Below are 16,266 nucleotides of genomic sequence, written 5' to 3'. Positions count from 1 at the left end.
ATAGTGTGTTGGCCTTCATCAACCATGGGATTGAGATCAAGAGCCATGAGGTAATGTTACAGCTATATAAGACCTTAGTTAGACTCCACTTGGAGTACTGTGTTCAGTTCTGGTCACCTCATTACAGGAAGGATGTGGATGCTATAGAGAGAGTGCAGAGGAGATTTACAAGGATGTTATCGGACTGGAGAGCATGCCTGATGAGAAAAGGTTGAGTGAACTTGGCCTTTTCTCCTTGGAGTGACGAAGGATGAGAGGTGACCTGATAGAGACGTATAAGATGATGAAAGGCATTGATCACGTGGATAGCCAGAGGGTTTGTCCCAGGGCTGAAATGGCTAACACGAGGGGTCATAGTTTTAAGAGTGCTTGGAAGCAGGTACAAGGGGAACGTCAGGGGTAAGTTTTTCACACAGAGAGTGGTGGGTGTGTGGAATGGGCTGCCAGTGAAGGTGGTAGAGGCAGTTACAATAGGGTCTTTTAAAAGAGTCTTAGATAGGCACATGGAGCTTAGAAAACTAGAGGGCTATGCGGTAGGGAAATTCTAGGCAGCTTCTAGAGTAGGTTACCTGTTTGGCACAACATTATGGGCTGAAGGGCCTGTAATGTACTGTAGACTTTCTATGTTCTATTTAGTAGTCCTGAAGAAGGGTCTTGGCCTGAAACATCAACTGTTTATCCATTTTTATTGGTGCTGCCTGACTTGATGAGTTCCTCCAGCATTTTGTGTGTGTTGCTTCTGATTATACAGTATACCTTGTTCCATTTGTCATAAATGTGGAATATTTCCCTTGGTTAAGGATTGTAGAACTGGGGACAGACCAAAAACGCGAGTAGAGTAGGCCCATCACCCGTTGAGGCTGCTCTGCCATTCTTTCAGCTTCAGTAATAATTTTTCGACTCTCTCCCCATAGCCTTGGACTCCTTAAATACTTTCTCTTTTCCACGTTAAATATGCTTAATATCTTTGTCTCCATTCTCTCTGGGGTAGAGAATTCCAAAGAGGCACAAACTTCTTAGAGAAGAAATTCCTTCTCATGTCCCTCTTCAATGGGAAACTTCTTATTCTGAAACCATACCAGGTACCCCACTGGGGGAAACATACTTCCCACATTCACCCTATTAATCCCTTCTCAGAAACTGTTATTTTTGCTGTAAGATCACTATTAAACTGATTGGTCTGTCTTCATATGTTAGTCCTGTTATTTACATGCTCAGAATGAGGGGCAGGTCACTCAGAAAATGAAACTGCAGGAAGTTTCTTCACTCAGAGGGTGGTGAAAATATGGAATTCTCTACCTCTTATCTCCATGGAGGTCCGATCGCTGATCACATTCGAAACAGAGAATGACAGATTTCTTGATAAATGGAGAAATGAAGAGATAACTTATTTTATTTAGAGATACAGCATGTAACAGACCCTTCAGGCCCAATGAGCCTATGCAGCTCAATTATATCCATGTGACCAATTAACCTTTGAAACGTGGGAGGAAACTGGAGAACCCAAAGGAAACTCACGTAGTCACAGGGAGAACGTACAAACTGTTTACAGACAGTGGCAGGAATTGAATACGTGTCTCTGATGCTCTAATAGAACTACGCCAACTTCTACGCTGCCATGCACGCAAATGGTTTTGAGTTAGGTCAAGTCATGGTCTTGGTGTATGGCGGACGATCCTTGAGAAGCTAGATAACCTACTCCTGTTTCTACTTTTAACGTTCTTACATATATACCAGTTTTAAAATGTTGCCTTTGCATCATGAGAAGCTATAACAACACTTGTGCTCTCTCTGTGCTCTGTAAGCAAGGTTCATGAACGTAAGAAGGTGCTTCTTTGCTTTGAAAGAAAATACCTTGTTGCTTCAGTTAACAAAAACTCAATATGGAGGCTTGGGAGACACTTTTATGACAGTTGTTTGTGGGCATGATGACTTCAAAAGCTTGGTGTTTTAATATAACTATTGCTGTAAGGTTCAGCACACAAGATACCTGTTAGTCTAAAGTGCTGCTTATACTCATTCCCAACACATAAACCTCTGCCCTTTAAGATGCTGTTACTGTATATGCTCTTCACATTTGGCCGTCCTTTCTAATTTCCCTCCTGCAAATTGACAACCTATTTATTGGACAGTGTGTTTGATGCTGGCATTTCGTCAACCATATTGTGAAGGAATCCCAGCACAAGGATGGGTTGAATCCTTTCCTGACATCCTCCTCTTCCAAATAAAGCTCGTTATGAACACAGTTTTTTCTCTGTTTGTAAGCACCATTGTCCTTCAAAGAAAGACAAGGTGCTAGAAATATAGAGGAAATCTTGTCAGCCTCTGTAAGTAAACAATGGAGGCTATGATGTGCATCCTGAAATATAATCTGATCTTTTCTCTCTACAGACCCAGAATGATTTTTGTACATTACAAGCACAGTCTACTTTTATTTCTGATTTTCTGAACCTGCAGATTTTCCTTTTGATTTACCAACTATATTTCATCTCAATGAGCATCAACAAACAAACTAATTGTGTATAAACATTTATCTATGTTTTTATAAGTGAAGCAATTTGACCTATTTCTGACATAATTCTTAAAGTACCACTGTCTATAAATCAACATTTTTCTTCAAAGAAATATATATTTTCTTTCTGTGGTGATAACTCGATGCAGAGTTGTAGAGCAGGCTCGATGTTCCGAATGGCCTAATTCTACCCATATGTCTTATGGTCTATGGTCTATTGGATACAGAGATGTAGGACATGACGAGGATGCCACACTGCGGCTTCTGTTAAAACTTTGCATGGAAATTGCTGTCTGCTCAGAAAAATGGTCACTGCACCTAGAAGTTTAACATGTAAGTGATTAGTATGCCTGTAAAAGAAACTTCCATATTTTATCATAACTGCTTGAAGTTGCCACTCAACAAAAATCTGTCAAAGAAATAGTTTTGAAGAGTATTTTCCACTTTACTGCTGAACAAAGCATTAGCATTTGCAATCCATTCCTAGCACTTTGGTCAAACATACTGTACTTATTTGCACTTCTTCACAATACTGATAAAAATATCAGGATCTGGTTTTTTTCCTGCACCTAATTAATTTCAAATGTTATTGTGCTTACTGAAGCACCATAGACACTGAACTAAACAGATTTTTTTTAAAACAGCAAACAATTTTAAATGTCTTCTTTTGATACCTACTGTATGTCGTCATGTTTTTGCCATGGGGTATTTCATTACTAACAAAACATACGTAAAACTATGGATTTATAAATAAAATAGTCATCTCCACATTTTTTCTATAATTCTCCAATATTCATTTTCACGGGCAAAAAAAAGCTGCTTTCTGGAAAATCTGGTTATAAAAAAATCTATGATGCACGTATTTTATTAATGAATTTGAAAAAGTAAAAAATCAGCAGTTTGTGAACCCATAAAAACAGTAAAAGGAATACAAAGAAATGAAGTACAAGAATAAGTAAAGTTACAAGCAGATACACAGCTAACAGCAATTTAAGTGAAACGGTGGAGCAAAAGGAAATGTGTCAATGAAAGATGGCTGCAGACGAGGCTGTAATGTATAATAAAAGAACAGTCTTGTACTCTTTATCTGGAGGAGGACACATTAGCACTGAGCCCTAAAAGCATTTCAAGAGGAAAATCTTATTGGATTTAATAAAAGGAAAAAAATGCAATGAAGAAAATAATGAGACAAAAACTAGAAAAATTTCTAAAACCTGATTGTTACATGCTAGATTATTAATAGAAATAGATGACAAAATAGAAGGTGCATTGGCCATAATCTTGTAGGAAGAGGAGTTGAATTTTGATTGGATTTAACATCCATTATTCAAGAATGGGGGAAATAAACCAACTTGCTAAAGATCAGGCAGTTTAATATTGTGGGGAATTTCCAAAATTTGCTTACAAAACTGATTACGCATCTGCTGATTGAGACATCTTGGAGTGTGAAGATGTGCCTGACTAATCTAACTGGATTTTTTGAAGTCTGATCAAAATGGTATTGGAGCTAGGGGTGAGTGATTTCTATTGAATACTTTATGGATTTACAGAAAGTATTACATGTGATTATTAGCAAAATGGGAAGCACACAGAGAAATCCGCCTGACATGTGTCAAGCAGTCCTTTGGGAATTGGGAGACAAAGTAACGATGGAGGAATATTTACTTTTGATTGAGAGTTGGTATCAAGCAGATCATGCTACGTACAGTATATATTAATGATTCAGTTGAAGTACTAGTGACTTGTATATAGCAGTTTCCCAGATGGCATTAGGTACAGCACAGTCAATGTTCAAGTTAGAGCAGAAGTTTTCAAAGGTACATAAGTAGATTTAAGCGAATGTACAAAAGTAGCAAATGCACAAAAATTGTGGCTGCAGTTCAATGTTGGTAAGTCCCAGCCCATCTACTTTACATCTAAGAAAGACAAATGAGATCAATGTTTCAACAGTGGGAGATTGGGAGTTGGGGAGGAACAAGTAGTATCTGTGATGGATGGAATTCAGAAGTGAAGATGTGATCCAAAAGTAAATTATTGCAGATGCTGGAAACAGAAAATGCTGAGTATTAGTGAAGGTACAGTGCCTCAGCTCCAGGGAACCATTCTAGGTCAGAATGGTGTCCTGCTCTGTTTCAGGTACTGAATCCTAGAAAAGATATATTGGATTTGGATGGAAACTGCATAGCTTCTGCTGTGTAAAATCATGACAAGCTGCATAAACCTTGTGTGTATTTCTTGGAATTTGTATGGATAAGTGACAATAGAAATGTGGTGTTCAAAGAGATAAATGGACTTCATAGAAAAGGTACAAAGAAATGATTTCACCTGTCAGTGCAATCTAGATCAAATGAATATAGTCTTAAAATATGAACTATGCCATTGCTGAGTGAAATCCGGAAGTGATTTTTTGCACGTAAGAGATAGAGGAAAAATCCAGACATGTCCCCTAAAATATGTGCTGGATCAATCAAGCATTTCACAATCAGTAAAGTAACAAACGTTGATAAATAAAATTGAGCTACAGACCATCCATTATCTGGAATAGGTTTGAGAGGAAATTAGCACTGTAAGTTCCTATTTTTCCAATGTTCCTATTTTCTTGTATATTATTATTATTAAATAAAATCTACAACTATATAAATATTTGTAATGTCCACTGCAGTCAACAAATTAGAATACATCTTAATGTGTTGGCACAAGTATGTGGTACTGTAAAAAAGTACGTGGTTTTACAGCTACTGTTTTACCTGAATCTTGTATTATGAAATACCTCCATCTAGTGGCCATTTAAAATAGATTCTTTAAAGAATTTTGTTCAAATTATTTGGGATTAAACTTCTGGTTTGGCGGATTGATTGCCCTCCTCCATCATCTTCAATTGATCCCAACAAACGTCTACTTAATAATTTTTTTTCAGATGTGTATTTACAGAACATAATAGATTACCACTCTGTTACTGATTTATATTAATAGGATTGTAAATTAGTGGCAACTGGCTTCATATTATTTTGGTATTAAAGCAAACTGAAATTTGCTTTTTGAATGATTGTCATTATATATTTCATAACCTATTTCATATATTTCGATAAATAGTAGATTGGTATCAGAGTGTTGAGGTTGGATTTGTATTAATACATTAGATTAAGTCTTAAATTTAAAGACATCTTAAAGATAATGCAAAATATGCATATTTTATTGATTTGGTTTGAAAATAGCAAAAATCTGCCTGTTTTTACATAATGGAGTGGCTTCTGCCAAAAAAGGAGTTATGTCAAAAGTTGTTTTAATTTTGTATGGTTTTAATTCGTTGAATAGCTTTTGGTACCTTCAGCAGCTGGTCTTGCAATAAGTATAACATTGAAAATAATTATTATATGACATTTCACAATAACATAATTAAATATTATCACTTTTCTATCTCATTTAAGTTCTGCATTTTATCTTGATCTCTTAGAAACACGAGTTTTTAGCTTGCAACACTTGGAGACCTTTCAACCATATCTATTACTTTGAACATATGTAATTTGCAGAATGCTTCAAAATGCAATGTGAGTATCTAAGAAATGTATTGGTATTAGATTATTATTGTCACATGAGCCAAGATACAGTGAAAAGCTTTTCTTGCATACTGTTCACATAAATCAAGTGCATTAAGCTAGAATAAGGGAAAAACAGAATAAAATAAAAGTCTCAAAAACATGCAATGCAGGTAAATGTTTAAGATCATAGCAAGATAGATTATTAGGTCAAGAGTCCATCTTATTGTATAGAAGGTTCATCCAAGAGTGTGATAACAGTGGGATAGAAGCTGTGCTTGAGATTGGCGGTATGCGCTCTCAGGTTTTTGCAACTTCTGCCTGATGGGAGAGAGAATGTCTGTGGTCGGTGGGGTCTCTTATTATGTTGGCTGCTTTACTGAGGCAGCAAGAAATATAGAAGGGAGGCTAGTTCCCATGATATGCTGGGCTGTGTCCACAATTCTCTGCAGTTTCTTGCGGTCTTGTGGTGAGCAGTTGTCGTACGAAGCCAATATGACTCTGGGCAGGATGCTTTCTATGGTGCATTGATAAGAATTAGTAAGGGTTGATAATGACATGCCAAATTTCTTTAGCCCCTTGAGAAAGTAGAGGCATTGGTGAACTTTCTTCCCATGACATTAAGTGGTTTGGCCAGGATAGACGATTAGTAATGTTCACTCATAGAAATTTGAAGCTTTCAACCCTCTCAACCTCAATACTGTTCATGTATATGCTCCACCACCCCCTGCCCCCTGCCCCATTCTGAAGTCAATAACCTGCACTTGTTTTGTTGAAGTTGAAGAAAAGGTTGTTGTCATGACATCATGCCATTAAGCTCTCCATTTCCTTCCTGTACTCCAACACATCATTATTTGATGTGCAGCCTACTACCATGGCTTCGTATGCAAACTTGTAGATGACATTAAAGTAGAATCTGGCCATGTGGTCATGAGTGTACAGGAAGTAGAGTAGGAGGGTGAGGACACAACCTTGTGGAGCACCAGTGTTTAGAATATTCTGGGAGGAAGTTTTACTGCCTATTATTACTTGATTGTGGTCTGTTGTTCAGGAAGTCAAGGATTTGAAGTCACAGATGGAGGGATTGACTTCCACGGTCCAGAATTTGCTGATGAAGTTGCTTGGAATCAAAGTATTGGAGACAAAACTGTAGTCAGTAAACAATAGTCTGACGTAGATGTCTTCACTATCTGGATGATTCAGGGATGAGTGTAGGGTCAGGGAGGTAGTGTCCACTGTAGACTTGTTTTGGTGGTCGGCAAATTGCAGTGGGTTGTTTGGAAAGTGTGCAACAAAAAAGAACATCATTCAACAATTATAAAGAATTATAAAAATAAACTAGAAGTTAAAGTACAGGTATTGCAAATGTCATAAATACCAGCATGTAGAGTATTTACAATGTAAATACTTTGTAAATAATTGAGGTATATAAAATTATGAGGGGATAGGTAGGTGCGTTAATGAAGAATCTTTCCCCCTAGCAGTGACCAGAGGGCATAAGCTTGATGTAAGAGGTAGGAGATTAAGAAAGATTTTGCTTTAACCTGAAAGCATTGCTTAAGTGGATGATAGAGTCAGGTACTTCTCCAATATTTTATAGTATTTTGTTGAACTATAGGCTGTGGAGCCTAACATCAGTGATAGGTAAGTCATTGGAGGGAATTCTAGGGGACTGGATATATCTATGTTTGGAAAGGCAAGGATGGATTAGGGATAGTCAGCGTGGCTTTGTACATTGGAAATTGTGTCTCATGAACTTGATTAAGATTTTTGAAGATGGGATTGGAGAGGGCTGTCACAATAATGTATGTGATTTATTTATTTATTTATGTATGTATGTGAATTATGTAAGTTCCACGCTTGGAATATTGTGTGCATTTCCTGTCACCACACTATAGGAAGGATATGATGACGTTAGGGAGGGTTCAGAAAAGCTTCACAAGGATGTTGCTGGGAGTGGAAATTTTCAATTATCAGGAAGAGACTGCATAGACTGTGACTGGGCAACTTATCTCACAATGGATGGTGGGTATCTGGAACAAGCTGCCATTGGGAATGGTACAGGTAGGTATGATTACAATGGTTAAAAGACATTTGGGTAGGATAATGGATAGGAAAGATTAAGAGGGATATGGACCAAATGCAGGCAAATGGACCTAGCTAAGGAAGACAAATGGATCAGCATGGATACTGATTCTGTGTTGGATAACTCAATGGGCAGTTGAAATGCAAAGACATAGAAGACTAGGGGCTGAGTGCTAGAAAAAGGGATGGCATAGACACATTGGGTTGGCGGATGGCTGTAGACCTCAATGGATAGCATTGTGGAAGCATAAGGGACAGGAGTAGGACTAGGCCTGTCAGCCTTCAAATCTGCTCCACATTCTAAAAGGTATTAGTGATTCAATCTTGGGGTCAAAATAATTTTCCTACTCTCTCTCTCCACACTCCTTGAATATTTAATTGTGTTTAAATGTTTGTCAATATGCACTTAAAATAGATTCAATGACTTTGCCTCCACGGCTCTCTGGGTTACAGAATTCCAAAGATTCATGATACTCCAAGAAAATAAATTTTGACCTCATTTCCAACTTATTCAGAAACAATGCCCCCAAACTGTAAAATTCTCGGTAAGGAAGACATCCTCTCAATATCCACCTTGTTAGTCCCTTTTGGATCTTTATTGTTTCAGTGCAATCAACTCATTCTTCTTTACATCAACGAGTATGGACTCAGTCTTTCTCTAACGTAAGAGATTCTGCAGATGCTGGAAATCATGAGCAAAACACACAAAATGCTGGAGGAACTCAGCAAGTCAGGCAGCATCTATGGAAGGGGATAAACAGTTGATATTTCGGGCCAAGGCCCTTCCTCGAGACTGCAAGGGAAGGGAGAAGAAGCCAGAATAAGAGGTAGAGGGAGGGGAAGGAGTACAAGCTGGCAGGTGATAGATGAAACAGGTGAGGGGGAAGGTGGGTAAGTGGGGGAGGGAAAACAAAATAAGAACCTGGGAGGTGATTGGTGTAAGGGGTAACGGGTTAAAGAAGGTGGGATCTAATTGGAGAGGACATTGGACCATGCAAGAAAGGGAATGGGGGGCACCAGAGAGAGGTGGATGGGCAGGAGAAGAACAGAGGTGAGAGGGGAACCAGAGTGGGAAAATCAAAAAGAGGGAAATGGGAGGGTGGGAGAAATTACTACAAGTTAGAGAGATCGATGCTCATGCTATCAGGTTGGAGGCTGCCCAGATGGAATATGAAGTGTTGCTCCTTCAGCTTGAGTGTGGTCTCATTGTGGCAGTAGAGGAAGGCATGGACTAACTTGTTGAATGAGAATAGAAAGTTGATTTGAAGTGGGTAGCCACCGGAAATTCCCGCCTTGTGTAGTGGAGGGAATGAAAGTGCTTGACCAATCTACTTTATATGGTGGGCATGGTAGCATAGTGGTGAAAGTAACACTATCATGGCACCAGCTACCTGGGTTCAATTCTGCTGCTGTCTGGAAGGAGACTGTATGTTCTTGCTGTGTCTACATGGGTTTCCTCCAAGTGCTCTATTTCCTCCCACATTCCAAAGATGTACAGGTTAGAAGGTTATCTGGTGACATGGGTGCTATTGGGCCTGAAGGGCCTGCTACAGTGCAGTATCCCTAAATAAAAATAAAATGTCGACCCCCTTATTCCAGCAATCAACCTAGAGAATTTTCTCTGTATTACCTTCTTATTATATACAGGTCGACCTTCACTAATCTGGCACCATTGGGACCTGAGGAGTGCCGGATTAGTGAAAATGCAGAATTACAGAAGGATCACATTAAGCATAATCAGTGCCGGATTATCAAAGCAACCGGATTACAAGTAGTCAGATTAGTGAAGGTTGACCTGTACTAGGTTTTCCAGAGGAAGTACGTAAATAGGGTTAAAAATTTGGTACAATTTGCGGCTTAGTATTGGCTGATGAAAAATTAGCTTGAGGCTCTACAAGTTCATGTTGCAAAGAATCCCTATGTACAGTGTGAGCAGAGGCTTTAATTGGATCGTTCTTGCTTGGTTTCAAATAAAGGACTAAGAGGTAGAACATTTGTGCTACAGTCCACACTAATAGAAAAACGAGTATATGACCCAATCTCCCAATGAAAGGATCCCTTGTATCTGTTACACAACCATTACGTAATATACCCCATGAGAAAAAGGAAGATCCTCATTTATATAACTGATAATTATCTTACAATCAGCATCATCTAATGGTCTTAAATTAAGCAATTTAAAGTTGCAGAAGGGAACAAGAGAGATGTTTATGATATAGTGAATACTTTAAGAAACTAAATGAGACAGGTAGTGTTGGTGCAGCTGAAGAGAGGGCAGCAAAGGCTTGTTAAGTGCGGCTGATCTATCCTAAGGAGATGTAAATAGAGGGAGATGAATTAGCACAAGGAAGGTGAATACTGGAGTTATGAGAAATAGAACACAGTAGACACTGGGAATCTGAGACAAGGGAATGCCAGAAATACCCAGCAGGTCAGATAGCATGTATAAAGAAAGAAAGATTGAGTTAATGTTACAGATCAAATACCTAAAACCAGAACTGGTCAAACCTCAGTAATGTGAAAATGGGTAGCTGAGAGTAGGGACTGAAAGGTGTGGGGAAGGGTGTGAAAGACAAGGAGAGAGGCAGTGGTCAAGACCTCCTGTGCTTGAGCACACAGATGTGGACATACAAGATTGAGGTACGTCACTGCCTCTCCATAACACCGGACAACTAATTTTATCAAACATGTTGTTTCCTCAGAATGTTTTTTGTTTATGATAGACTGCTTAAAGCTGAACACTAATATAATTTCAGACTACTTTTGTATCATATAGGAATTTGGAGTGTAACATGGTGTAAGGTTTCACTGATAATGTAATGGTTTCTCTGTAGCAGCAATGTTTGGGTTATGACTAGAGATAACGGGGTTTGGAATGCTTTTGTTCTTTCTTGTGAGTCTGGAAGATAGATTTTCACGGTCTTTTGCCGGAGAGAGATGAGGAGAGAAGACGCGAATGGAGAGAGTTGGTAGACTGCCGGATGGGGTGGACTTGGAACGAGTGTCTGAAGGGCAGTGACAATCGAAGGAGGTCAATGGTGGACGATTGGCTTATCAGTGAGCTCCAACATTGCGCAATAGACTGATTCATAAGATTGGGCCTTTTTCTTTTTTTACCGTTTTCTTTACTAACCACATAGTCAAAGTAAGAATGATAGAACTTAATCGTTTAATCGCAGATTGTGTACTGTTTGTTATTTCAGGGTACTGATTTGTAACAGGGGACACATTGCACATCATCCACCTGAATGAGATTTCTTAAGTTTAGCTGGGCTGGGGGCTATCACCCCCTATATTAAGCCACTAGCTGAAGCAAGAGTTACAATTGTGGGGGCTACGTTCGGGATTGATTCCATTGGATGCTGTGTGATTACCCTAAACAATGAACCAGTCGGGCAAGTATTTGTACTCTGGATGAATTGTTAATTCCACTGTTAAGTACTGTTGAAGTTGTGATTGTGGGCGGAGGTTTGATAAAATGGCTGGCGCAGCTCTCGTTTTAATGTAGACCAGCGCTGAGGTAGCGGTAGCTGGGGGTGGAGATTTCAAAGACAGGTTTCTCTCGTTTCTGAGGAGTGAGGGGAAAGAGTGGTCGGATTTGGAATGTCTAATTTGTCCACATCCCCCGGTGAAGAGTGAGAATTCTGAGTTAGTATCTGCCCTTACTTCTGTGGTGAATAAATGGAAAAATCAGATTCAAAGTCCCAGCTATGGCAGGCTCTGCCTATTCTTTGGAATAATGCCCACCCCTAAAGGGGAGGAGGAGTATGAGACTTGGGCAGAGCGGACCTCTCAGTTATTAGATGAGTGGCAGAGCTCTGATGATGTAAAGCAACAGAGATTGGTTGAAAGCATGAATGGGCGGGCTGCTAACATTGTGAGAGCTGTCATGTTGCAGTCTCCCATAGCAACAGCTGTCAATTATCTGCGAACACTGTACAATGCTTTTGGTCCGACAGGAAGCCCAATGGAGCTCATGGTGGGGTTTCAGAACATGTGTCAGGAGAAGGGGGAGAAGATTTCTGCTTTTATTTTTCGGCTAGAGAGGCAGCTAAATTGCTTGCAGTGCAGAGGGATCATTCAGGTGGCTGAGGTGGATCAGTTAAGAATGGACCAGATAGCCAGGGGCGCCCAGTCCCATGACTGGGTTGCTTGGGGTCTGCAACAGTCTCGTAAGACGCGCCCCCCTCCATCTTTCATTGAGCTGATCAGAAAGGTACGGGAAGAGCAGAATGCGGCAGAGGCGTGGAAGGACTTGTCAGCAGGATACAGTCCTCAGTAGTAGTCCCCTGCGGTGAAGTTACCACAGATAGCCTACTCCGGGGAGCGGTAGAGGAGATTGTGGCAGAGTTGAGAACGGAGATACGTCAGCTGCTATCAGTGGGTGTGACCTCCCCCCCCATATGATGGAGCTGATGGGATTGGGGGGGGGCGGATTCCCCAAGAGGACGAACAATGCGGAGGGCTGCTGGCAGCAGGTGTCACGCCAGAAGGAGAGTGAGCCCCTGGATACCTAAGCAGGGAGAGTCGTTGGCAAAACCTAGAGGAGACCCAGTGAGGGAACAGCCTGGTGTCTCTGGGGGAACACGTTCCCAGAAATGTACCAAGGAACCCCCGAAATCAAAAGGCCCAATTCCTGAAGGCTTGGTGGGTCCATGCTTCAGTGTGTGGCTACGAATAGGGGGTATTTATGCTAAAGCCATACTCGACACCAGGTCGCAGGTCACGTTGTTGTACCGTTCGTTTTACAACCGGTATCTGAAGCATTTACGCTTGGCCCCATTCAGGGCACTGGAGATCTGGGGGCTTAGGGCTAGTGATTATCCATACGACGGTTATTTGTCAGTGAAGTTGAAGTTCTCGGAGGCCGATGTGGGAATGTCTGAGGTCCTTGGTACAGTGATGCTGATTTGTCTGGACCCTGTTGAGAAGGGCGGCATTTCAATTCTGGTGGGGACTAACACCCCTCTTGTGAGGAGGCTCATGGGGGCCTGCAAGGAGAAAGCTGGCGAGATCTTTCTGGGAATACTGTCCGTGCACCCGGTGTTTCAAGCTGCTTTAGAGGGAGTGCATGGCTGCATCAGGCCGGATACAGAATTTAGGCGAGGGACTGTGTGGTTCACCCAGTCGAAGCCAATGGTAGTACGGCCCGGGGAAGTAGCAGGAGTGAATGGGGACCCCCAAATTTCCCGGAGTGCCTGAGGGCAAGACGCACTTAGTAGACATGCCGGAAGACCACAAGGGGGAGTGGGGATTTCCTGCTAGGGTACTGGTGAGGCCCGAGTTGCAGAAGCCCTCGGTTGTACAGGCAAGCAGGATGGCAGTGATTGTCGGGAACACTACGAAGAGGGAGGTCACCTTCAAGTGGGGGATGCCCCTGGCGCATTTGTTCCCGGTGACGGTAATGCTCGTCCAGGATTCGAACTCGGGACCTCTCGCATGACATGCTGTAAGGTTTCATTGATAATGTAATGGTTTCTCTGTAGGAGCAATGTTTGGGTTATGACTAGGGATAATGGGGTTTGGAATGCTGTTGTTCTTTCTTGTGAGTCTGGAAGAGAGATTTTTGCGGTCTTTTGCCAGAGAGAGATGAGGAGAGAAGATGTGAATGGAGAGAGTTGGTAGACCGCCGGAAGGGGTGGACTTGGAGCGAGGGTCCGAAGGGCAGCGATGATTGGAGGAAGTCGATGGTGGACGATCGGCTTATCAGTGAGGTCCAACATTGTTTCATAAGATTGGGCCCTTTTCTTTTTTTTCGTTTTCTTTACTAACCATGTAGTCAAAGTAAGAATTAAAAAGCTTCAAACATGAGGAATTCTGCAGATGCTGGAAATTCAAGCAATACACATCAAAGTTGCTGGTGAACGCAGCAGGCCAGGCAGCATCTCTAGGAAGAGGTACAGTCAACGTTTCAGGCCGAGACCCTTCGTCAGGACCAACTGAAGAAAGAGCTAGTAAGAGATTTAAAAGTGGGAGGGGAAGGGGGAGATCCAAAATGATAGGAGAAGACAGGAGGGGGCTGGATGGAGCCAAGAGCTGGACAGGTGATTGGCAAAGGGGATATGAGAGGATCATGGGACAGGAGGCCCAGGGAGAAGGAAAAGGGGGAGGGGGAAAACCCAGAGGATGGGCAAGGGGTACAGTCAGAGGGACAGAGGGAGAAAAGGGAGAGTGAGAGAAAGAATGTGTGTATATAAGTAACAGATGGGGTACGAGGGGGAGGTGGGGCATTAGCGGAAGTTAGAGAATTCAATGTTCATGCCATCAGGTTGGAGGCTACCCAGACGGAATATAAGGTGTTGTTCCTCCAACCTGAGTGTGACTTCATCTTTACAGTAGAGGAGGCCGTGGATAGACTTATCAGAATGGGAATGGTATGTGGAATAAAAATGTGTGGCCACTGGGAAGCTTATAAAGCTTAATCATTTAATCGCTGATTGTGTACTGTTTGTTATTTCAGGGTACTGATTTGTAACAGGGAACACATCACGCAGCATCCACCCAAATGAAATTTCTTAAGTTATCACCCCCTATATTAAGCCGCTAGCTGAAGCGAGAGTTGCAGGAGAAACAAAAAATGAACTTTTATTGAATATAATGCAATTATTTGCATACAGGTGCTGATGCTTTGCAATAGTTCAACTAACCTAAAAATGTTTTTTTGATGATTTTCATTTGTACTCAGTATCTCAGGCTTCTAGTTTAAGTGTCCTGCAATAATCCGCCAACATTGATGGATTCTTGTTGCCCTAATACTATTTCTCAATGACCGCAATTTCCTGGTGAAGACTTTCACCATGCTAATCACTGACAGCACCAAGATTTGCAGGGAAGAAGTGTAAATGGGAATGCAGAAAATTAATCTTTAGTGACATGTACTTCATGGTTTCATATGCTTGAGGTATGTTGTCAACCAGTTGCACATAGTTTGGTGTTCTGTAGTTGCCAAGAAAATCTTCAACAACATCCTTGAATGTCTTCCATGTGATTTTCTCCAGTCCTACTACATGCTTTTTGAATTGCCTGCCATTGATGATCTGTTTGATTTGTCGACCAACAAAAATGGCTTCCTTAGTCTTGGTATCAATTATTGTAGGAAACATATGTCTTAAACTTTGAAATCCTTCATGGATATTTACAGCCTTTCTACAACCTGTCCTGCAATACAGCATCCACCCTGCCCAAGCATGCCTGGAGAGGATAGAAAACTTTTCAGCTCACATTGTGGGCAACATTTTAATTGACTTGAATTACGAATTGAAATAACAAATGTAGGAGATTTCAAAAATAATAGTGCATAATAGGGAAATTTCATGGTGTTTTTCAAGATCAGCAGCCTTTGGACTACAAAATACACCAAAAAGTATTCAGGAAGCAAAATCTTTGTTGCCCAGTGTAATCAAAGAGCTGCTTAGAACATTTTGGTGTGAATTCTGTTCACCTAGGCACAGTCAACATGGCCTATATACTTAAGTACAATTCCAAGAAAAATGCGGGAAGCAGCACCAACCACTATTCATTAGGCTTTTTGATGTCAATTAAGTTTTAAAATCCATCATCAGGGATGGACTGTGGAACACTGTCCTCATTCATCTCTTATTTTATGGTTGCTTTTTCTCATTGTGCAAGCCATAATCCTAAACAATAGGCCTGCATCATTGCTTACATCAGTGAAAACAATGCTGCTCCTGACCATGGCACTTTTCTCAATCTTCCTCACTGCAATATTGCACTTCACCTCCAACATATCCTTCCCGAGAAGGATGCTCATCTTCAAAACTAAAGAGCAGCAGTATCAGATATTACCTGTGTTTGTTCAAGCCCAAGATTCAAGACATCGCTAGTTCACATGAGATTGGGCACTGTACATCTGCAAGATCAAGATCTTCGATCTACATGTCCTAGGAGATTAATAAAAGGCTTATCCTGTTCTTCCAAAACAAAAGCAGCGTAAAGCTGTTATGTTCTGAGAGAAAGTGTATGGAGGTTTCAGTTAATCTCATCTGGTACTGCCGACAGTGCAATACCCGACCCCTCGGGGCTGTCGTGGCGTGGAGCTTCATCCCTTCATGACGTCACCCAACCGACGTCATCAGCGGTCCGTTTCCCCACCTCGAGTCACCGGACGTCACG

Source organism: Mobula hypostoma, chromosome 5, assembly GCF_963921235.1.
Source record: "Mobula hypostoma chromosome 5, sMobHyp1.1, whole genome shotgun sequence".
NCBI classification, from domain to species: domain Eukaryota; kingdom Metazoa; phylum Chordata; class Chondrichthyes; order Myliobatiformes; family Myliobatidae; genus Mobula; species Mobula hypostoma.
This window is presented reverse-complemented; position numbering follows the sequence as displayed.